Source organism: Kogia breviceps, chromosome 6, assembly GCF_026419965.1.
Source record: "Kogia breviceps isolate mKogBre1 chromosome 6, mKogBre1 haplotype 1, whole genome shotgun sequence".
Taxonomy (NCBI): domain Eukaryota; kingdom Metazoa; phylum Chordata; class Mammalia; order Artiodactyla; family Physeteridae; genus Kogia; species Kogia breviceps.
Window position 1 is genome coordinate 101154302 of NC_081315.1, and position 23913 is coordinate 101178214.

At 38.2% G+C, this 23913-nt stretch overlaps 1 protein-coding gene and 1 pseudogene across 4 annotated transcripts in view; both read right to left on the minus strand.

The window, feature by feature from the left end:
* Window positions 1–23913, minus strand: part of SLIT2 (slit guidance ligand 2) — a 404520-nt gene that overhangs the window by 221319 nt on the left and 159288 nt on the right. The gene's annotated exons all lie outside the window — the stretch shown is intronic.
* On the minus strand, window positions 7679–18770 carry LOC131758788 (POU domain, class 5, transcription factor 1 pseudogene; annotated as a pseudogene).

Sequence of the window (23913 nt, forward strand, 5' to 3'; positions counted from 1 at the left end):
AGCCCCCAGACGGGGGCACGAACCCGTGTCCCCTGCATAGGCAGGCGGACTCTCAACCATTGCGCCACCAGGGCAGCCCGATTCTAAGTTTTATGGACAACACTTCCTCTTGTCCATTCACTCATTAAATAATGTATTTATGAATTCTTTATTGCACACATGACTGGCACCAGGTTTGTGCTAGATTCTCAAGAAATATATAAAATAACTGCTAACACCCACTGAGCAATTCTTATGTGGTAGGCACTCTGCCAAGAGCTCTTCGAAGAGCTTGCCTTGTATTAACTCTCACTATCCCTATTAAGTTTCTAACCTTATGCGATTCAGGGAATTCAGATGTTTGCCCAGGGTCACAAAGCTAGTGAGTGACAGAGCAGTGACTGGGATCAAGGCTGTCTTGTTCTAGAGCCAGAGTATCTCTAATCATTACACTATTATGCCTCTACTCTCAGGATAAGCAGTTATTAAACTGGTGTTTTAAAAAACATCTGAGGTTTTAATTTAGAGGATATTTAAATCATATCTTAGGAAATTTCCTAATTACACTTAAGAGTTTGATAAGGTACAGTAGAAAGTAGTCCTCAATTCTAAAAGAAAAAGATGTAAAATATATGATCTGACTTTGTTCATTATGATGCTTAGGTCTCATAAACTGGTTTTGCCTAAGAGTGGATACAGCAATAAATAATGATGCAACTGACAAATTGTGAAGGTTTTAAAACTTAAGGATACACTGTTCAAGCCCACATTTGGACACTGTTATGGACAAACAATCTTTATTGGAGAAAAATTAAAGCTTGTGTGGTCCAAAGAATAAATCTTCTAAACTCCACAACTGTGGTTTTTTTTTAAAAAAAAAAAAAAACAACATCATTGACTTGTCTTCAACTTCTGCATTGGATGACTAACACTTACCAAAATAGCAAAGAGCTCTAGCACTGCAAATTAAAATTTCATATAAGCTTTGTACCTGCAAAACACCCTGACTTTGAGAAAGCTCTGTGAATCAAACGCTTTGCTAACAGCATCCTATCTGTATCAAAACCACAGCACTCTCTCACCTAATAAAGTCCTTCTTTTTTTGCTAATTAAGACAGTACCAAAGAAATAAATAGATAAATAAAGTTACTTATTCAGTCATGAGTACTGAATGTTCCCAGTAGGCAGTCTTTTCACAATTCAATTTCCCCAATGGGACTAGAAGAGGAAATGAAACAACAAATTGTACTCCTGATGAACTAAGCAGAAGCCGCTATTCTAAAGGGGTCCTGCTAGGCCAATTAGCTCATCATGTTAACAGCAGAGTAATCCAGAAACCAATGGCCCAATAGCAAAGGTTCAAAAACACAAAGCTCAATGGCCTCTTGGAACACTGTCTCCAGTGGAAACTCCTGGAAATTGTTGAGTGGTTTGCCAATGGTATTTTAATATATGATACAAAGCGAAGATTCATGTTAAGTCAAAATAGAAACATTACTGCATCATTGCATATCTACATTAATATACTTAACCATTTATACATATTTTTCATTAAGTGGCACTTACTTGTATTTCCTGAGTCAACTTAAGCAAAAATGACACAGAATAGCAATATTTTTAATTACTGTGGTTTCCCCAGTTTTCCAGGTGTATATTGTTTAACTCCCAAAGATAAAATATATCTAGGCTTCAATTTAAGTTCAACTATTTAAAAAATGTATATGTGTACAAAACAACATATTTTAGAATTAAATGGAATTTAGTGTGAATAATTATTAAATACATTATTATAATTAAAATCAGATAGATACATCTCTTAAGAAATTTGGGAATTTTATATGAATGAATATTTTTGTAATATCAATATCATCTTACATTTATAGACTAGAGCTTACAGAGTACTACTTGTATTACCTTTTTCAGTATCTCAATATTTTGTTGTTTTAAAACTAAAAAAGAGTATCTCTAAGTCAAATCCTTTACCACTTTATGTTCTCTTACAATTTTTCCACATTTAAAAAACATACTAACATCTTTTCATGTAGGCGTTTAATTTTTTTTTATCAAGACTGTGAAAATGGATCAGTGCTACTGTCCTTATTTTACCTAAAAGAACTGAGGAACTGTGATGAGAAATGGTATTTATTGATGATTGGCAAAGCCTGAGTAAACCTTCAACCTCTCGGTTCCAGAATCCTACTTGCACTTGAGGTATATTAACCCAGTAATGGATAAACCAGCATGTGCTGAATGGATGCTCAAGATGAAATGTGTAGGGTAGAAAGTATGGAAGTATGAGGTGAAAGTAATCAGGTGGGCAATGAATTTGCTAAAACTAACAACCACATTATTAATTGTAAACAGATAGTTTTTTCCTCAGTATAACAATAATGCTAACTTACTTTTATTTCTTTATTAGATATGTAGTATATACTCAGTGTATAAACTGAATGCTGATAACTAAAAACGTACTATATAACAATAAAAACCAATGAATAAATATGAAATATTTCAGTACGAGTTTTTCAATGAGAAACAGAATTAGTATTGTTTTCATATCTTTGCTCTTATTCCAACTAACAAATATAGTTAGTTATATTGTGATACATTACATATACAACAAATAATTCAAGTTTTACACAGATAATTTAACTCTAGTTTTCACTTCTGACTTAAGCAATAACTGTTACTCAGTTTTCTTAGGTGCAGTGCAAACAACTTGGTAATAGTGTTGGGGGCAGATTTAAGCCTTGGGAGCCTTATGAGTCTCTGATTTGAATTTTAGGTTCCACATCTTCCCAGCCATGTGAGTCTAAGCATTTTACTTATTTATGGTACCCGTCCTTCAAGGCCCATCTTCCTGTTCCTCCCTTTTATCCTCTCAGTTACCTCCAGGAGCTCTGTTGTTTCTGTCATTCAGGACTCAGTGTTCCCCAGCTTCCCACTTCTCCCTCTTTTCCTTCCAGAGTAAAAATGAGGTACATACTCTAAGATCACCAATCAAATGAGAAAAGAGTAAAACATTATAAAATAAATTTTTTTTAAGTTAAAAATAAATCTAAGTACATTCTGGACAGAGAGATACACATGTAACCGAGCAAGAAGTCATGTGCCCGTGGTGCAGAAAGCCAAACTCTGACAGCAGGCATTTGTGGCAATGTAAGGATTTATTTGCAGGGCATCAAGCAAAGGAGTGGGAGACAAGTCTCAGATCCACTTCATCTTGGTCTTTGAGTTAGGAATGTTTTAAGGGGGAAGAACAAAGGAACTAGGATTAATCATTGCCTTGTGACATTTCTTAATCATGGTTTCAGGAATCAGGATGTCTCCTATTTATAATTCTCTGTCCAGGTAGTCCATGGCTTGAGGATCTGTGGGCTCATCTTGTCCCGGAGAAACAACCTGAGTTTGTAAGTTAATGATGATGTACTACAATGTAATGATGATGTAGTAATTTTAGTACATTGATGATGTTATCAACAATAGCCGACTCTGGTTGATAAGTGTTCAGTTAGCATAGGATTGAGGCCAGAGGGGACAAGAAAGGGATTGAGGTCAGAGGAGACAAGCAAGGGAATAAAGTTTTGGATAGAGAGATTAATCATAAACTCATTAAGGGAACTCGGTTTTAGGGGGACTCAGTTTCACACATAAACAAACACATAAATAAATGACGTGTGATGGACCTGGGAGCAAGCGTGACCTTCCCGGGGAACGGGCCAAAGTTAGCAATAAAGGTAGGTCAGGCCCAGCAGAACCTGGGCAGTGGGGAGTGGGGGGAGACCGTGCCCTGGAGGGCCCCTGCACTTGAGCTAATGGCGGGTTATAAGACCGACTTCATACCCATGCAACTGAGCATGTGCAGACCATGCAACAGGCACCAGGCCCTAGGGGGCCACATAGGTTCCAGTAATGGACCTGTGACTCCTTGGTCCTCATGCCAGAGAAACCCACATCCTCACCGAGGTCCAGGCCCAACACAGAGGTAGACTGGAAGTCCCCCTCCACTGGAAAAGAAAGATCCACGTCCAATCTCAGAATATTCTGTTGGCTCTACCCTCAAAATATATCCAGAACAACACCACTTCTCACCATCTTCACTGCTGTCACTCTGACTCAGTTTACCATCATCTTTTGCCTGGATTTTTGCAGTAGCCTCCAGCGGTAGGCAGAATATTGGCCCTCCAAAGATGCCCACATTCTATAGAATATCACCTTAAGTGGCAAAATGGGCTTTGCAAAAGAATTAAATTAAGAATCTTGAGATGGGGAGATTATCCTGGTGGGCCCAATGTAATCACAAGAAGAAAGTAGGAGAGTCAGAGTCTGAGAGAGACTGGAAGATTCTACCTTTCTGGCTTTGAAGCCAGAAAGGGGCCACAAGCCAAGGAATGCAGGTGGCTTCTAGAAACTGGTAGAGGCGTGGGAATGGATTCTCCCCAAGAGCCTCCAAAAGGAACATACCCTGCCAACAACTTGATCTCAGTCCATTGAGAACCATACCAGACCCCTGACCTCCAACACTGAAAGCTAATAAACTTATGTTGTTTTAATCCAAAAAAAAAACCACTAATCACCTTCTAAAATAACATTAAGAGCCCAATGGTAAAAGAATAATTCATTTTTAAAAACTAATATTTATTAAATATGATACTTCAGGCATTGGATAAGTGTTTTACATGCATTAACTTGTTCAGTGTTCATTACCAACCTGTGAGATGGGTATTATCAGTGTTCCACTTTTAGATGAAAAATTGGGAGCTTAAATAACCTGGCCAAAGACCCACAGTTATAGATCAAATGCAGACAACAAAACTCCATTCATAACCTCTCCATTATATCAGATGGGAGAACAAAGTTTAGGCTTGAGGCTAAAAGGGATCTTTTACCTCCCACTCTAATCTAGATCTTGGAACAGCACCCCCAGGTACGCCTGCAGAGATATCACAGAGCTGGCTGTGAAGGGAACCCACACCTCTAGCCGCATGGATGAGGGCCCAGGTCTGCTGGATGGAATGGGTTAGAGTCAGCAGGCAGAGATAAGGTTTTCCTAGCTGACATGCATTCCCTTTCAGCTCTGCCCCTCCCCCAGAAACATGACATGTGAGAGCATTCACCCAACAGGAGGGCAAGCAAATGGAGGAGAAAGCCAGAAAGTGGGTGGTCACAAAGGAATCAGCCAGATTGGCTCTGGCTTTTGAGGTACAAAGTTCTGGCTTGCCAGCAAAACTTGTTCCAACAAATGTCTAGCTCTGACCAACACGATTAACCAGAGTTCTTCCCAAGAATTGGATGGAGAGACAATGTTCTTTTGAAACAGTGTCTTTGTGGTGATAGAGGCATGATGAGATGGGAGAATCCTTCATCCTTTTTACCAACCACTCTGTCTACCTTCTTCCTTTTTTTCAGGCATTTCTGACTTCAATTCCATCCTTATTCAGAAGATGATAATGGATGAAGATAATGATGACAAAGATGAAGCCCATCCAGCTTGGATTCAGTGGTTCATCTTTGCAGTCATATCCTAACCAATAACCTAAGCTCATTGTGTTTTGGGGCTTTTATTGCACCTGCCCTAATCCCCAACCCTGAATGAATCCAACTGCCTATCTTCTCTGTACATTCATCTTAGTTGCTGAGTGCTCATGGAACAATCTCAGAGTTGGCTAACATCCATATAAAGTATATGGTCACCACCACTGAGAAGAATTTACCAGCACGTGGCAATTCACGTGTTTGGTCAGCTCTCATTCTCTCATTCTCCTGTTCTGAAAATCTCAACTGTTCTCCAACCCCTGGTTCCCACTCTACTGGCCTTCCTCACACTTTATGGAAGCTACTGCCTTCTATTCACCAAAGAAATGGAGAGGTGTTAAACAGAAACTCCCTTGATGTCCAACATCTGAATCTATGAACCAACCGTCTTCTGCATGGCACCTTTTCCTTTCCTTCTGTGTTCTGCATCCATCTTACCTTCCCAGGACCCTGGAGATGTCTATTACAAACTTTCTTCCCTATCTTTAGTCATTCTCTCCATACTGACTCCTGCCCCAAGTGGGCAAATCTTACTTCCCTTCTTACAACAAAAACAAAAACAAAAACAAAAACAAATAAATGCTCTCTCATTTCCATTTCCTCTTCTGGACAATCACATTTGCTCTATTTTTCCAAACTCAAATATCCAACAAGACATTTACTCTTTATTTCCTCACTTCCTGCTTATTCTAATATTTCTTCCACTCTCACTATTGTACCTGATGTGTTCTCACTACAGTTGTTTTGGCCTCAATATCCACTTTACTAAACCTAATGAAACACTCTTAGCTCTCATTTTATTTAACCTAACATTATTCTACCCTGTGGGCCCATTCCCTCCTTTTTCAAAACTCTCTTTCCTAGATATCTAAGGTACCACATTCCCATTTTTTTTCCTCTAGCTTCCTTTCTTAAGTAGTTCCCCCTTCTTTAACTGATCATTAAATGCTGGCTTTTTTTCAGGCTCTATTTGCTCCAAGGTGCTCCTCTTTGTTATTCTATATTCTTTCCTCCATTATAACATGATTTACTTCCATATCTTCAATTTCCATCTCTATGTCTATGACTTGTAGATTTATATTGCAATTGAGAGCTTTCTTCTGCACTCCAGACCATATACTCATCTCAACATTGCATCTGTTCCACAGTAGTCCAGACCCTAATTCGAAAAGAAAAAAATACTACTTTAATGCTAAACTTATAAACTTCCCCATATCCAAACCTGTACCTCGTCCTATATTCCACACCTCATACACTCAAACCAGAAATATGGGAACCATAGTACACTCATCTCTTTTCCTATCCATCAACTAACTGCCAAGTTTTACAAATTGTCTCTTCTAAAGATTCTAAAATTATCTACTTTTCTTCATTCCAAGAGCCATCCTTCCAGGCCGAGATGCAATAATCTCTCTCCTGCATTACTAAATTGCCTCCTATCTGCTCTCTCCACATCTTCCATTCAATTAATCTTCCCCATAGTAGTCAGTCATCATTAAAATAAGACTTATAGGATTTATCGGTATGCTTATTAAATCAAGTGCATACATTTCAAAGGTATAGAACATTAAAGGGAACCCCTTCATTAAAAATATAACCTTAGGGCTTCCCTGGTGGCTCAGTGGTTGAGAGTCCGCCTGCCGATGCAAGGGACATGGGTTCGTGCCCCGGTCCAGGAAGATCCCGCACGCTGCGGAGCGGCTGGGCCCGTGAGCCATGGCCGCTGAGCCTGCGCGTCCGGAGCCTGTGCTCCGCAACGGGAGAGGCCACAACAATGAGACAGTGAGAGACCCACGTACCACAAAAAAAGAAAAAAAAAAAAAAAAAATATATATATATATATATATATATATATATATATATATATAAAACCTTAGTAATTTCACTTTCATGCTAGTAAGGAAACAAAAACACAAACAAAATGACTTAGGGTCCTCAAGTCACTATCTTTTTTTTTTTTTTTCCTAGGTCCCAGGCTTCTTTATTTAAGAACAAAGTGATGAGTGATGCGGAGATTAAAATCAAGAGCATCACTGAACTTCACCTTCCCTCCAACCAGTTCCCCCAAACTCCCTGCCCCCACACCCTGTGTACTCACAATTCCTTTCTAGGTGAATGAAGAACTTAATCCCAAAGCCCTGGTACAAACCCCAGGGTTTGCTCCCTAGCTGTCCCCCTTCCTCTGTCCCCATTCCTGGGAAGGGCAGACACCTCCGTTGGAATGCATGGGGGAGCCCCAGAGTGGTGACAGACACCGAGGGAAAGGACTCAGCCTCAGGAAATGGGACTGAGGAGTACAGTGTAGTGAAATGAGGACCCCCATAGCCTGGGGTACCAAAATGGGGCCCTGGAGCCAGAGGAAAGGATACTGGTCCCCCTGAGAAAGGAGACCCAGCAGCTTCAAAATGCTCTCGCTGCGAAGAGTCACTGCTTGATCGTTTGCCCTTCTGGCGACGGTTGCAGAATCACACTCGGACCACATCCTTCTCAAGCCTGAACTGCTCAGCCATGTGGCTGATCTGCTGCAGGATGGGCTTTGGTCACTGCAGGAACATGCTCTCCAGGTCGTCTCTCGCTCGGTTCTCAATACTCGTCTGCTTTCTCTTCCGGGCCTGCATGACGGTCTCTGCCTTGCATACCTCCTGCAGATTCTCGTTGTTGTCAGCTTCCTCCATTCACTTCTGCAGCAGGGTATGCAGCTTACCATGTTCTTGAAACTGAGCTGCAAAGCCTCAAAACGGCAGATGGTTGCCTGGCTGAACACCTTCCCAAAGAGAACCCCCAGGATGAGCCCCACATCTGCCTGGGTATATCCCAGGGGGATCCTCTTCTGCTTTAGGAGCTTGGCAAATTGCTCAAGGTCTTTCTGAAGAGCTTTGATGTCCTGGGACTCCTCGGGGTTCAGCCAAGTCACTATCTTTAACAGGAACTCTGAGTTCTAGGAGTTCTGGCTTCTCTTTCAGTCCCAAGCATCACATCACACCTGTATTTTTCTACAGTCAGTACACATGTCGTGTAAACTCCCATACCCCATGCTTTCTACCTGGTACTTTTCTTCCTCAGGTAGCTAAAGTTTTCATTCTTTGATCTCAGGTTATAATAGCACTTCAGTTAGGATGGCTTTTGCAACCCAGTACCAGGAGAGAGGCCCTCTTTTATAGCCTAATATTATTATAACTTTTTCTTTGTAGTACCAATACTTATGTGTTTGATGTAACTCTTGCCCTCCAGTGTATAAGCTGTCTCAAGGCAATAACTGCACCTGTCTTAAGCATTAAAATCATAGTATAGGGACTTCCCTGGTGGCACAGTGGTTAAAAATCCACCTGCCAATGCAAAGGACATGGGTTCGATCCCCAGTCCAGGAAGACCCCACATGCCACGGAGCAACTAAGCCCATGTGCCACAACTACTGAGCCTGTGCTCTAGAGCCCACGAGCCACAACTACTGAGCCTGTTTGCCACAACTACTGAAGGCCGTGTGCCTAGAGCCCATGCTCCACAACAAGAGAAGCCACTGCAATGAGAAGTCCGTGCACCGCAACGAAGAGTAGCCCCTGCTCGCTGCAACTAAGAGAAAGCCTGAGCCCAGCAACAAAGACCTAATGCAGGAAATAATAAATAAATAAATAATTTTTAAAAATCATAGTATAATATTTGATACATATTAGATACTCAAGGAACACTGATTAACTGAGTCCCTAGAAAGAAGAGTAGGGAAAAGATTAAATTCAAGTAATGGTAACTGTCAACATACTGTGTGAGACACATTTTGTATAGGTTTTAAATAGGAACTAATATACCCTTAACTCTATCATCAATTTAATTATTTCATTTGGTAGAACAGTTCTATTATCTACACCTAAGTCTGAGCTCCCTATCATGAGAATAGTACTATGTAAGGACAAAATGTCATTCCTGGTGATATTCATATAATGGCATGCACACTGAAAAGAGCTGTGTATAGATGCAAATGAATTATGACGCTAGCAAACAATTGCAGGACACTTAATATGTTCAATTACTGTTCTGACCATTTTACATATATTAATCTAATCAAAACTCACAACTTCCTGTGATGTACATACCACTATTAACCCATTTTATAGATGCAAAAATTGAGGGTCAGAGAGTTTAGTAATTTGCCTAGGGTAACTCAGTTCTTAAATGGCAAAACCAGGATTTAAACTCAGACTGTCTTATCAGGCTTCAGATTTAAAGACTATGGTGTGGGCACCCTCATTATAATATTAACAAATTAATATTATTCTGTAACTTGAAGAGAATATTTTTCTTAAACCAAATAGCATAGTATTGAAAACTTATATTCTGCTACTGACTTCTGTACTTTTAAAATTCAGCCACAGTATAAAAAGAATAAAGTTTAACTTCCCCATTAATGAAATACTGGATATAGAGAACACATTTCTTTTAATTTTTTACCATGTTGAATATTTTTCATTTTTCACTAGTCAGCTTAACATTAAGCTGCTTATTATTTTTTACAAGATTGTGCATATGCCAGAAAGTATATTTGTTATCCCAAAATTAATCTTTAATTTAATACTATATATTTTGATTCAATGATAATCTTATGTATTTACCATGGGTTAAATTTTCAATTAATTTAAAATATAGCTAAATCAATTTATAATAACATTAGCCAAAGGATGGATATTACTGATTGACCTAAATATAAAATAGAATTGAAATATATCCCAGATGTTATACTGAATATAATGAAATATACTTGGTTTCAGGATTTCTGGAAATAATAATTGATAATTGACAAAGGAATCCACAGACTACCAGAATGGAATATACGTATATACAGCAAAACTGAAACCTAAAATCAGTATACAAGTGTATAGCATGTTATTTATATTAGAAACTGAAAAACAAAAAAACAGTACATGCTTGGATGAAACAAAATCAGAGAATACCGTATGACAACAACATAATAAAGTCCCCTGTGGAACAGATGATAAAAGATCGCCCAACTTAAAGTACACAAAGCATCTCCAAAAATTCTGGCCATAATGCTACTTCTACCTCCTTGATTCTCCACGGTATTTTCAAATACTGAATTCTCTGTTCTCCTTTTCAAAGTACAAATTCTGGAACCATTTGTACGTACCATCTGCCTCTCCTTCTTTATGTCCCGTAACTCTTTTTTTTTTTTTTTAACATCTTTATTGGAGTATAATTGCTTTACAATGTTATGTTAGTTTCTGCTGTATAACAAAGTGAATCAGCTATACGTATACATATATCCCCATATCCCCTCCTTCTTTTGTCTCCCTCCCAGCCTCCCTATCCCACCGCTCTAGGTGGTCACAAAGCACCAAGCTCATCTCCCTGAGCTAGGCGGCTGATTCTCACTAGCTATCCATTTTACATTTGGTAGAGTATATATGTCAATGCTACTCTCCTACTTCATCCAAGCTTACCCCTCCCCCTCCTCGTGTGCTCAAGTCCATTCTCTACGTCTGCATTATTATTCCTCTCCTGTCCCTAGATTCTTCAGAACCATTTACTTTTCTTTAAGATTCCATATATGCGTTAGCATACGGTATTTGTTTATTTTCTTTCTGACGTACTTCACTCTTGTATGACAGACTCTAGGTCCATCCACCTCACTACAAATAATGCAATTTTGTTTCTTTATATGGCTGAGTAATATGCCATTGTATATATGTGCCATGTCTTCTTTATCCATTCATCTGTTGATGGACACTTACGTTGCTTCCATGTCCTGGCTACTGTAAATAGTGCTGCAATGAACATTGTGGTACATGACTCTTTTTGAATTATGGTTTTCTCAGGGTTTATGCGCAGTACTGGGATTGCTGGGTCATATGGTAGTTCTATTTTTACTTTTTTAAGGAACCTCCATACTGTTATCCATAGTGGCTGTACCAATTTACATTCCCACCAACAGTGCAAGAGGATTCCCTTTTCTCGAAACCCTCTCCAGCATTTATTGTTTGTAGACCTTTTTTAGTGTTACATGATTTTTTATAGTAATATAACTGTACTACATTTACGTTTAGATAACTGTTTATCTCAGTTATTTAATGCATTTTTAAACAACTTTATTGGAGTATAATTGCTTTACAATGTTATGTTACTTTCTGCTTTATAACAAAGTGAATAAGCTATACATACACATATATCCCCATATCTCCTCCCTCTCGTGTATCCCTCTCACCCTCTCTACCCAACCCCTCTAGGTGGTCACAAAGCACTGAGCTGATCTCTCTGTGCTATGCGGCTGCTTCCCACTAGCTATCTATTTTACATTTGGTACTGTATATAAGTCCATGACACTCTCTCATTTCGTCCCAGCTTACCCTTCCCCCTCTCTGTGTCAAGCCCATTCTCTACGTTTGCGTCTTTACTCCTGTCCTGCCCTTAGGTTCTTCAGACCATTTTTCTTTTTGAAGATTCTATATATGTGTGTTAGCATACAGTATTAGTTTGTCTCTTTCTGACTTACTTCACTCTGTATGACAGACTCTAGGTCCATCCATCTCACTATAAATAACTCAATTTCATTTCTTTTTATGGCTAATATTCCATTGTATATACGTGCCACATTTTCTTTATCCATTCTTCTGTTGATGGACACTTAGATAGATTCCATGTCCTGGCTATTGTAAATAGAGCTGCAATGAACATTGTGGTTCATGACTTTTTTGAATTATGGTTTTCTCAGGGTATATTCCCAGTAGTGGGACTGCTGGGTCATATGGTAGTTCTGTTTTTAGTTTTTTAAGGAAGGTCCATACTGTTATCCATAGTGGCTGTATCAATTTACATTCTCACCAACAGTGCAAGAGGGTTCCCTTTTCTCCACACCCTCACCAGCATTTATTGTTTGTAGATTTTCTTGATGATGGCCATTCTGACTGGTGTGAGATGATACCTCACTGTAGTTCTGATTTGCATTTGTCTAATGATTAGTGATGTTGAGCATTCTTTCATGTGTTTGTTGGCAACCTGTATATCTTTGGAGGAATGTCTATTTAGGTCTTCTGCCCATTTTTGGATTGGGTTGTTTCTTTTTTTGATACTGAGCTGCATGAGCTGCTTGTAAATTTTGGAGATTAATCCTCTGTCAGTTGCTTCATTTGCAAATATTTTCTCCCATTCTGAGGGTTGTCTTTTGGTCTTGTTTATGGTTTCCTTTGCTGTGCAAAACGTTTTAAGTTTCATTTGGCCCCATTTTTTAATTTTTGTTTTTATTTCCATTTCTCTAGGAGGGGGGTAAAAATGGATCTTCCTGTGATTTATGTCATAGGGGGTTCTGCCTATGTTTTCCTCTAAGAGTTTTATAGTGTCTGGCCTTATATTTAGGTCTTTAATCCATTTAGAGTTTATTTTTGTGTATGGTGCTAGGTAGTGTTCTAATTTCATTCTTTTATATGTAGTTGTCTAGTTTTCCCAGCACAACTTTTTGAAGAGGTTGTCTGTTCTCCATTATATATTCTTGTCTCTTTTATCAAAAATAAGGTGACCATATATGCATGGGTTTATCTCTGGGCTTTCTATCCTGTTCCATTGATCTGTATTTCTGTTTTTGTGCCAGTACCATACTATCTTGATTACTGTAGCTTTGTAGTATAGTCTGAAGACAGGGAGTCTGATTCCTGCAGCTCTGCTTTTCTTTCTCAAGATTGCTTTGGCTATTGAGGGTCTTTTGTATTTCCATACAAATTGTGAAATTTTTTGTTTCAGTTCTGTGAAAAATGCCATTGATAGTTTGTTAGGGATTGCATTGAATCTGGAGATTGCTCTGGGTAGTATATTCATTTTCACAATGTTGATTCTTCCAATCCAAGAACATGGTATACCTCTCCATCTGTTTGTATCATCTTTAATTTCTTTCATCGGTGTCTTACAGTTTTCTGCATACAGGTCTTTTGTCTCCTTAGGTGGGTTTATTCCTAGGTATTTTATTCTTTTTTTTTGCAATGGGAGTGCTTCCTTAATTTCTCTTTCAGATTTTTCATCATTATTGTATAGGAATGCAAGAGATTTCTGTGCATTAATTTTCTATCCTGCTACTTTACCAAATTCATTGATTAGCTCCAGTAGTTTTCTGGTACCATCTTTAGGATTCTCTATGTATAGTATCATGTCATCTGCAAATAGTGACAGTTTTACTTCTTCTTTCCCGATTTGGATTCCTTTTATTTCTTTTTCTTCTCTGATTGCTGTGGCTAAAACTTCCAAAACTATGTTGAATAATAGTGGTGAGAGTGAGCAACCTTGTCTTGTTCCTGATCTTAGTGGAAATGGTTTCAGTTTTTCAGCATTGAGAATGATGTTGGCTGTGGGTTTGTCATATATGGCCTTTATTATGTTGAGGTAATCCCCTTTATGCCTATTTTCGGGAGGGTTTTTATCATAAATCAGTGTTGAATTGTGTCAAAAGCTTTTTCTGCATCTATTAAGATGATCATATAATTTTTCTCCTTCAATTTGTTAATATGGTGTATCACATTGATTTGCATATATTGAAGAATCCTTGCATTCCTGGGATAAATGCCACTTGATCATGGTGTATGATCCTTTTAATGTGCTGTTGGATTCTGTTTGCTAGTATTTTGTTGAGGATTTTTGCATGTAGGTTCTTCAGTGACATTGGCCTGTAGTTTTCTTTCTTTGTGACATCTTTGTCTGGTTTTGGTATTCAGGTGATGGTGGCCTCGTAGAATGAGTTTGGGAATGTTCCTCCCTCTGCTATATTTTGGAAGAGTTTGAGAAGGATAGGTGTTAGCTCTTCTCTAAATGTTTGATAGAATTGGCCTGTGAAGCCATCTGGTGCTGGGCTTTTGTTTGTTGGAAGATGTTTAATCACAGTTTCAATTTCAGTGCTTGTGATTGGTCTGTTCATATTTTCTATTTCTTCCTGGTTCAGCCTTGGAAAGTTGTGCATTTCTAAGAATCTGTCCATTTCTTGCAGGTTGTCCATTTTATTGGCATGTAGTTGCTTGTAGCAATCTCTCATGATCCTTTGTCTTTCTGCAGTGTCAGTTGTTACTTCTCCTTTTTAATTTCTAATTCTATTGATTTGAGTCTTCTCCCTTTTTTTCTTGATGAGGCTGGCTAATGGTTTATTAACTTTGTTTATCTTCTCAAAGAACCAGCTTTTGATTTTATTGATCTTTGCTACTGTTTCCTTCATTTCCTTTTCATTTATTTCTGATCTGATCTTTATGATTTCTTTCCTTCTGCTAACTTTGGGGTTTTTCTGTTCTTCTTTCTCTAATCGCTTTAGGTGTAAGGTTAGGTTGATTATTTGAGCTGTCTTCTTGTTTCTTGAGGTAGGATTGTACTGCTATACACTTCTCTCATAGAACTGCTTTTGCTGCATCCCATAGGTTTTGGGTCGTTGGGATTTCATTGTCTTTTGTTTCTAGGTATTTTTTAATTTCCTCTTTGATTTCTTCAGTGATCACTTCGTTATTAAGTAGTGTATTGTTTAGCCTCCATGTGTTTGTATTTTTTACAGATCTTTTCCTGTAATTGATATCTAGTCTCATAGCATTGTGGTCGGAAGAGATACTTGATACAATTTCAATTTTCTTAAATTTACCAAGGCTAGATTTGTGACCCAAGATATGATCTATCCTGGAGAATGTTCCATGAGCAATTGAGAAGGAAGTGTATTCTGCTGTTTATGGATGGAATGTCCTATAAATATCAATTAAGTCCATCTTGTTTAATGTATTAACGGAAGCTTGTGTTTCCTTATTTATTTTCATTTTGGATGATCTGTCCATTGGTGAAAGTAGGGTGTTAAAGTCCCCTACTATGATTGTGTTACTGTTCATTTTCCCTTTTATGGCTGTTAGCATTTGCCTTTTGTATTGAGGTGCTCCTATGTTGGGTGCATAAATATTTACAATTGATATATCTTTTTCTTGGATTGATCCCTTGATCTTTATGAGGTGTCCTTCTTTGTCTCTTGTAATAGTCTTTAAAGTTTATTTTGTCTGATATGAGGATTGCTACTGCAGCTTTCTTTTGATTTCCATTTGCATGGAATATCTTTTTCCCTTCCCTACTTTCAGTCTGCACATGTCCCTAGGTCTGACGTAGGTCTCTTGTAGACAGCATATATATGGGTCTTTTTTTTTTATCCATGTAGCCAGTCTGTGTCTTTTGGCTGGAACATTTAATCCATTTACATTTAAGGTAATTATTGATATGTATGTTCCTATTACCATTTTCTTAATTGTTTTGGGTTTGTTATGTAGGTCTCTTGTGTTTCCTGCTTGGAGAAGTTCCTTGAGTATTTGTTGTAAAGCTGATTTTTGTGGTGCTGAATTCTCTTAACTTTTGCTTGCCTGTAAAGGTTTTAATTTCTCCATCGAATCTGAATGAGATCCTTGCTGTGTAGAGTAATCTTGGGTGTAGGTTTTTCCCTTTCATTACTTTAAATATGTCCTGCCACTCCCTTCTGGCTTGCAGAGTTTCTGCTGAAAGATCAGCTGTTAACCTTATGGGGATTTCCTTTATGTTATTTGTTGTTTTTCCCTTGCTGCTTTTAATATTTTGTCTTTGTATTTAATATTTGATAGTTTGATTTATATGTGTCTTGATGTGTTTCTCCTTGGATTTATCCTGTATCAGATGCTCTGTACTTTCTGGACTTGATTGACTATTTCCTTTCCCATATTAGGGAAGTTTCAACTATAATCTCTTCAAATATTTTCTCAGTCGCTTTCTTTTTCTCTTCTTCTTCTGGGACCCCTATAATTTGAATGTTGGTGCATTTAATGCTATCCTAGGTCTCTGAGACTGTCCTCAATTCTTTTCATTCTCTTTTCTTTATTCTGCTCTGTGGTAGTTATTTCCACTATTTTATCTTCCAGGCCACTCATCTGTTCTTCTGCCTCAGTTATTCTGCTATTGATTCCTTCTAGAGAATTTTTAATTCCATTAATTGTGTTGTTCATCATTGCTGTTTGCTCTTTAGTTCTTCTAGGTCCTTGTTAAACATTTCTTGTATTTTCTCCATTTTATTTCCAGGATTTTGGATCATCTTTACTATGATTACTCTGAATTCTTTTTCAGGTTGACTGCCTATTTTCTCTTCATGTGTTTGGTCTGGTGGGTTTTTACCTTGCTCCTTCATCTGCTGTGTGTTTCTCTGTCTTTTCATTTGGCTTAACTTACTGTGTTTGGGGTCTCCGTTTTTGCAGGTTGCAGGTTCATAGTTCCCGTTTTTTTTGGTGTCTGCCCCCAGTGGCTAAGGTTGGTACAGTGGGTTGTGTACACTTCCTGGTGGAGGGGACTATTGCCTGTGTTCTGGTAGAGGAGGCTGGTTCTTATCTTTCTGGTGGGCAGGACCATATCCAGTGGTGTGTTTTGGGGTGTCTGTGACCTTGTTATGATTTTATGCAGCCTCTCTGCTAATGGGTGGGGTTGTGTTCCTGTCTTACTAGTTGTTTGGCATACAGTGTCCAGCACTGTATCCTGCCGGTCGTTTAGTGGAGCTGGGTCTTAGCGTTTAGATGGAGATCTCTGGGAGTGCTTTTGCCATTTGATATTATGCGGAGCCGGGAGGTCTCTGGTGGACCAATGTCCTGGAGGTGGCTCTCCCACCTCAGAGGCACAGGTGAGACACCCAACTGGAGCACCAAGACCCTATCAGCCAAACGGCTCAGAAGAAAAGGGACAAAAAAGAAAAAAAAGGAAAGAGTAAAATAAAATAAAATAATTAAAATAAAAAATAATTATTAAAAATAAAAATATTTAAAAGTAATAAAAAATAGAAGAAAAAAGAAAGAAAGAAGACAGCAACCAAACCAAAAAACAAATCCACCAATGATAACAAGCACTAAAAACTATACTAAAAAAACCAACAAAAACAAACAAAAAAACGGACAGACAGAACCCTAGGACAAATGATAAAAGCAAAGCTTTATGGAGAAAATCACACAAAGAAGCATATACCTACACACTCAGAAAAAGAGAAAAGGGAAAAATATGTATATATCATTGCTCCCAATGTCCACCACCTCAATTTTGGGACGATTCATTGTCTATTCAGGTATTCCAGAGATGCAGGGTACATCACATTGATTGTGGAGATTTAACCTGCTGCTCCTGAGGCTGCTGGGAGAAATTTCCCTTTCTCTTCTTTGTTCGCACAGCTCCTGGGGTTCAGCTTTGGATTTGACCCCGTCTCTGTGTGTAGGTCGCCTGAGGACATCTTTTCTTTGCTCAGACAGGACAGCGTTAAAGTAGCAGGTGATTAGGGGGCTCTGTCTCACTCAGGCCAGGGGGAGGGAGCGGTATGGAATGTGGGGTGAGCCTCCCGCAACAGAGGCAAGTGTAACGTTGCAAAAGGCTGAGACATACCATGTGTTCTCCTGGGGAATTTGTCCCTGGATCGTGGGATCCTGGCAGTGGAGGGGTGCACAGGCTTCCAGGAGGGGAGGTGTGGATAGTGACCTGTGCTTGCACACAGGATTCTTGGTGGCTGCAGCAACAGCCTTAGCATCTCATGCCCGTCTCTGGTGTCCACACTGATAGCCGCAGCTTGCGCCCATCTCTGGAGCTGGTCTAGGCGGTGCTCTGAATCCCCTCTCCTGGCGCACCCCGAAATAATTGTCTCTTGCCTCTTAGGCCGGTCCAAACTTTTTCCCGGACTCCCTCCTGGCTAGCTGCGGCACACTAGCCCCCTTCAGGTTGTGTTCACGCAGCCAACCCCAGTCCTCTCCTTGGGATCTGAACTCCAAAGCCTGAACCTCAGCTCCCAGCCCCCACCCGCCCCGGTGGGTGAGCACACAAGCCTCTCAGTCTGGTGAGTGCTGGTCAGCACTGATCCCCTGTGCAGAAATCTTTCCACTTTGCCCTCTGCACCCCTGTTGCTGCACTCTCCTCCGTGGCTCCGAAGCTTCCCCCTCACCACCCCCAGTCTCCGCCTGCAAAGGGGCTTCCTAGTGTGTGGAAACTTTTCCTCTCTCACAGCTTCCTCCCCAAGGTGCAGGTCCCGTCCCTATTCTTTTGTGTCTGTTTTCTCTTTTTTCTTTTGCTGTACGCAGGTACATGGGGATTTTTTTTTTTTGCCTTTTGGAAGTCTGAGGTCTTCTGCCAGTGTTCAGTAGGTGTTTTGAAGGAGTTGTTCCACACGTAGATGTATTTCTGATGTATTTGTAGGGAGGGAGGTAATCTTCACGTCTTACTCTTCTGCCATCTTGAAGGTCTCTCTCTGTAGATTTTTTGATGATCGCCATCCTGACCAGTGTAAGGTGATAACCTCATTGTAGTTTTGATTTGCATTTCTCTAATGATTAGTGATGTTAAGCATCCTTTCATGTGTTTATTGTCAATCTGTACATCTTCTTTGGAGAAATGTCTATTCAGGTGTTCTGCCAGTTTTTGGATTTGGGTGTTTTTTTTTTTTTGATATTGAGCTGCATGAGCTGCTTGTAAATTTTGGAGATTAATCCTTTATCAGTTGCTTCATTTGCAAATATTTTATCCCATTCTGAGGGTTGTCTTTTTGTCTTGTTTATGGTTTCCTTTGCTGTGCAAAAGCTTTTAAGTTTCATTAGGTCTCATTTGTTTATTTTTGTTTTATTTCCATTTCTTGGAAAAGGAGAAAAAGGACCTTGCTGTGATTTATGTCATAGAGTGTTCTGTCTATGTTTTCCTCTAAGTCTGATAGTGTCTGGCCTTATCTTTAGGGTTTCAATCCAATTTGAGTTTATTTTTGTGTATGGTGTTAGGGAGTATTCTAATTTCATTATTTTACATGTAGCTGTCCAGTTTTCCCAGAACCACTTATTGAAGAGGCTGTCTTTTCTCCATTGTATATTCTTGCCTCCTTTTCAAAGTTAAGGTGACCATATGTGCATGGGTTTATATCTGGGCTTTCTATCATGTTCCATTGATCTGTATTTCTATTTTTGTGCCAGTACCATACTCTCTTGATTCCTATAGCTTTGTAGTATATGTCCTGTAACTCTTGAACCCACTTTTGACTGAGTTATGAAAGCTCAGCTGAATCTACTGAAGCCAACACAGGCAAACCAAATGCAAAAACCCTTTGACTCATGTGACTTCTCTGCAAGAAAACATAACAAAAGCAACAAAAATCTGGTTTTTCTTGAAACATTCACCTCCTCAATTGTTCTTTCAGTCTTTCCTAGGTCCTCTGCTATCTCCTCTTTGTTCTCCTTCTTCACCACATTCCTTCAGGGGAGTAAGCTAGTCTCATGCTGTCCCTTTTCACAAGAGCTTTTCCCCCAGAGCTGCATCATCTCAACCCAGGTGTCTCATGGAAATGTCTCCATGGGTATTTCACAGATGCCTCCAACATAATATGTCAAAAACTGAAATCATCCTGTACCATCTCAACTCTGCTCTTTTTTCCCCAGAGATCTATATGAATAAATGATTGCATCACACATTCAATTATACAAGTCAGAAATTTGGGTGCCACATTTGAGTACTCTCCCTCCCTAGACTCCATGTAAACTGAAGTTCTTGATCACATCTGGAATAATGTGTCCAATTTTGACAACCACATAGGATAGAAAAATCAAACTTAAAACTGTGTAAGGGAGGAGAGTGGATATATGGAAACTCTCTGAATTTTCTACTCAATGTCTTAAACACCTAAAATTACTCTGAAAAATTAAAATCTACTAATGAAAAAAAGAACACTTGGGGGTATATAGAGGAGAGTGGCAATGGCAAGAGATTTAAAACTGTTTCATATAAAAATTTTAAAAGATATGCACACTTGAAATATTCATCTTCACGAAGAAAATTAAGAAAAGTAATGATACCTATCTTACAAAATTGTAGAGGAAAAAGGAAGATATATTCATTTGACTCCATGAAAACAAAGGAATATTTACTAGGAGAAACTATAGAGAAGTGGTTTTCAGATTCTTACAAAAGAACAAACTATTTAATAAACAAAAAAATTTGAGAAGCAGTGAGCTACTAAATCATTTGTTCAACACAGTGCTTTTGGGTTTAGGAAGTGCTGTTTATTACCTGTTACCCTATTTAATTACCATCCCAACTCTGTTTCTAGGTAGGAGGACAAATATTATTATCCTCATTTTATCAGTAGGAAATGAAGACAAAGAGCCTTAGACTATTGGTTTGATTTGGCCAAAGTTAGTGAGGTAGATCCTTGCATACAGCACTTAAATAATTATTACTACACAGTGGGGTATTACCTAATAGATTCTCTATTCCTGGGGTCACTCACCAGCACACAAAGAGTTTTCAGAAAATATGATTTGAAAAAAGAAATTAATTGATCACTTAATGAATTAATCAATCCACAGTTTAATTCTAGGACTTTTAAGTCTTACCAAGGATTGAGGTATAATTAAGTGACTAGTAATATGTAAAACAAACAACAGAAATATATATAAAGGGTTTAGAAGAGAGAGATAACAAGTGGTAATTTGGCCAGATATATGATATTAAAATCAGCCTTATACGATGTGTAGAATACAGAGAGGAGAAAAAAGCAAAATCTACTTTGGAAGCAGTCTGATAAAGAGCACCTTTAGAGGGCCTAAACTGGTCTTCTTCTGGCCCTGTCTTTCCCCTGGATAGAAGAAATGTAAAAGGAATAAAGAAGATAAAAACAGATCGGAAAATAACTCATGTTTGTGTTATCAGAAGATTTACTATTATTAAAATGTTCATACCCAAAGAAATCTACAGGTTCCATGCAATCCTTATCAAAATCTTAATAGCAATTTTACAGAAATAAAAAAAATTCAGTAATTCATATGGAACCACAAAAGACCATGAATAGCCAAATAATCTTGAGAAAAAAGAACAAAGCAGGAGATATCAAAACTCCTGACTTCAAAATACATTACAAAGCTACAGTAATCAAAACAATATTGTACTGGCAAGAAGAAAGACATATAGACCCATAGCACAGATAGCCCAGAAATAAAACTATTATGTGTATAGTCAATCATGCTAAAAATACAAAATCAAGAAAGGATAGTCTCTTCAACAAATGGTGTTGGGAAAACTAGATATTCACGTGCAAAAGAATAAAATTCAACTTCTGTCTTATACCATGTATAAAATCAATTCAAAATGGATTTTTGAACATAAGACCCAAAACCATAAAACTCCTAGAAGAAAACATAGGAGAAAGCCTTCAAGACATTGGTTTTGGCAACAATTTTATGAATGTGACACCAAAAACACAGGCAACAAGAACAACAACAACAACTAAAGTGGGACTACATCAAACTAAAAAGCTTCTACCCAGCAAAGGAAACAATCAATGTAATGAAAGGGCAACTTATGGAATGGGAGAAAATATTTACAAACCATATATGTGACAAGAGGTTAATCCCCAAAATATATGAAGAACTCCTACAAATCAATAGCAAAACTGCTAAAAACCCTATTAACATAACTATAATCCAATGGGCTAAGGGATCGAACAGACATTTCTCAAAAAAAGACATACAAAAGGCAAACAAGTATATGAAAAAAATGATCATCATCACTAATCAGCAAGTTAATGCAAATCAAAACCACATTGACATATCGCATTACACCTGTCAGGATGGTTATTATCAAAAAACAAAGATAAGTTTTGGGGAGGATGTGGAGAAGTCAGAACCCTTGTACACTGTTGCTGAGAATAAAAAATGGTGCAGTTGCTACGGAAAACATTAAGGACGTTCCTCAAAATATTAAAAACAGACTACTTTATGATCCAGCAATCAATTTCACTGTGGGTATTTATTCAAAAGAACTGAAATCAGGATATCAAAGGACCATTAGCCCTCCCAAGTTCACTTCAGCATTATTCATAATAGCTAAGATGTAGAAACAACCTGAATGTCAATTGACAGATGAATGGATAAAGAAAATGTGATATATATATATATGTATGATGGAATATTATAGAATATAATATATATAATGGAATATTATTCAGCCTTAAAAAGAAGGAAATCCTGACTTTTGCAGCAACATGGATGAACCCTGAAGACATTATGCCAAGTGAAATACATCAGTTACATAAAGATGAATACTACATGATTCCACTTATATGAGGTACTTAAAATAGTCAAATTCAAAGAATCAAAGAGTGGAATGGTGTTTGCCAGGGGCTAGGAGTAGGAGGACATGGGGAATTACTAATCAACAGGCATAAAGTTTCAGTTCAGCAAGAGTTAAGTTCTAGAGATCTGGTGTACAACACTGCATCTATTATTAACAATACAGTATTGGATAATTAAAAATTTGTTAAGAGAGTAGATCTTATACTGTGTTCTTACCACAATAAAGTTTTAAAACAAGAAAGATAAAAAGATTAGGTTTCAGCAGAAAAAGTTCCTTCTCTTATCTCTGCTTCTTTTATATTTACCTCTCTGGTAATAATATCAGGCCCAGGATTGTTATGAAGATCACATGATATGCATGTGAAAAAAACCAAATGTAAAACACTTTGCCCACTTTTACAACTAGGTGAGGGGTCCATACACAGTATGGCAATAGAGTGCTGAATCGCTCAAGAATGGGGAAAAATATTTCAGCTTTGATATCTTCTTAATTTTTAGTAATCCATTAATTTATTTTAAAATTAAATTAGTTAATAACTTTAAAACTTCTGGGAATAGTATCTTGCACATAATTAGACCTACATGGTATTTGATAATATATACATAAAATAGAAATTTATTAAATACCTACTATATTCAAGGTCAGGGATCTAAAGACAAAACAAAGTCATGATCCACTTTTGTTTTTATTATTATATGTTCTAGGCCAGATTATTTAAAAGGTGTGCAGGTGGATAAGAATAATAAAATGCAGTTTGGGAGTACTTTTAAATATTTACTACAGATAGTTCATTGCTAGGATTCATCTTTCAAAAATATTATTTTACTTATGTTAATTAATTATATCATGATGGTTAATATTAAAAAATCAAAACAATTCTTGTCTAGGCTGTTTTGAAAATTCCAGAATCATAAAATAAATTGCTTTAAAATTATGGGGGGATCGGGAGAAGATGGCGGAAGAGTAAGATGCGGAGATCACCTTCCTCAACAAAGATACATCAGAAATACATCTACACGTGGAACTGCTCCTATAGAACACCCACTGAACGCTGGCAGAAGACCTCAGACCTTCCAAAAGGCAAGAAACACCCCACGTACCTGGATAGGGCAAAAGAAGAAGAATAAACAGAGACAAAAGAATAGGGACAGGACCTGCACCAGTGGGAGGGAATTGTGAAGGAGGAAAGGTTTCCACACACTGGAAGCCCCTTCACGGGCGGAGACTGCGGGTGGGAAACTTCAGAGACACGGAGGAGAGCACAGTAACAAAGTGCCGAGGGCAAAGTGGAGAGATTCCCGCACA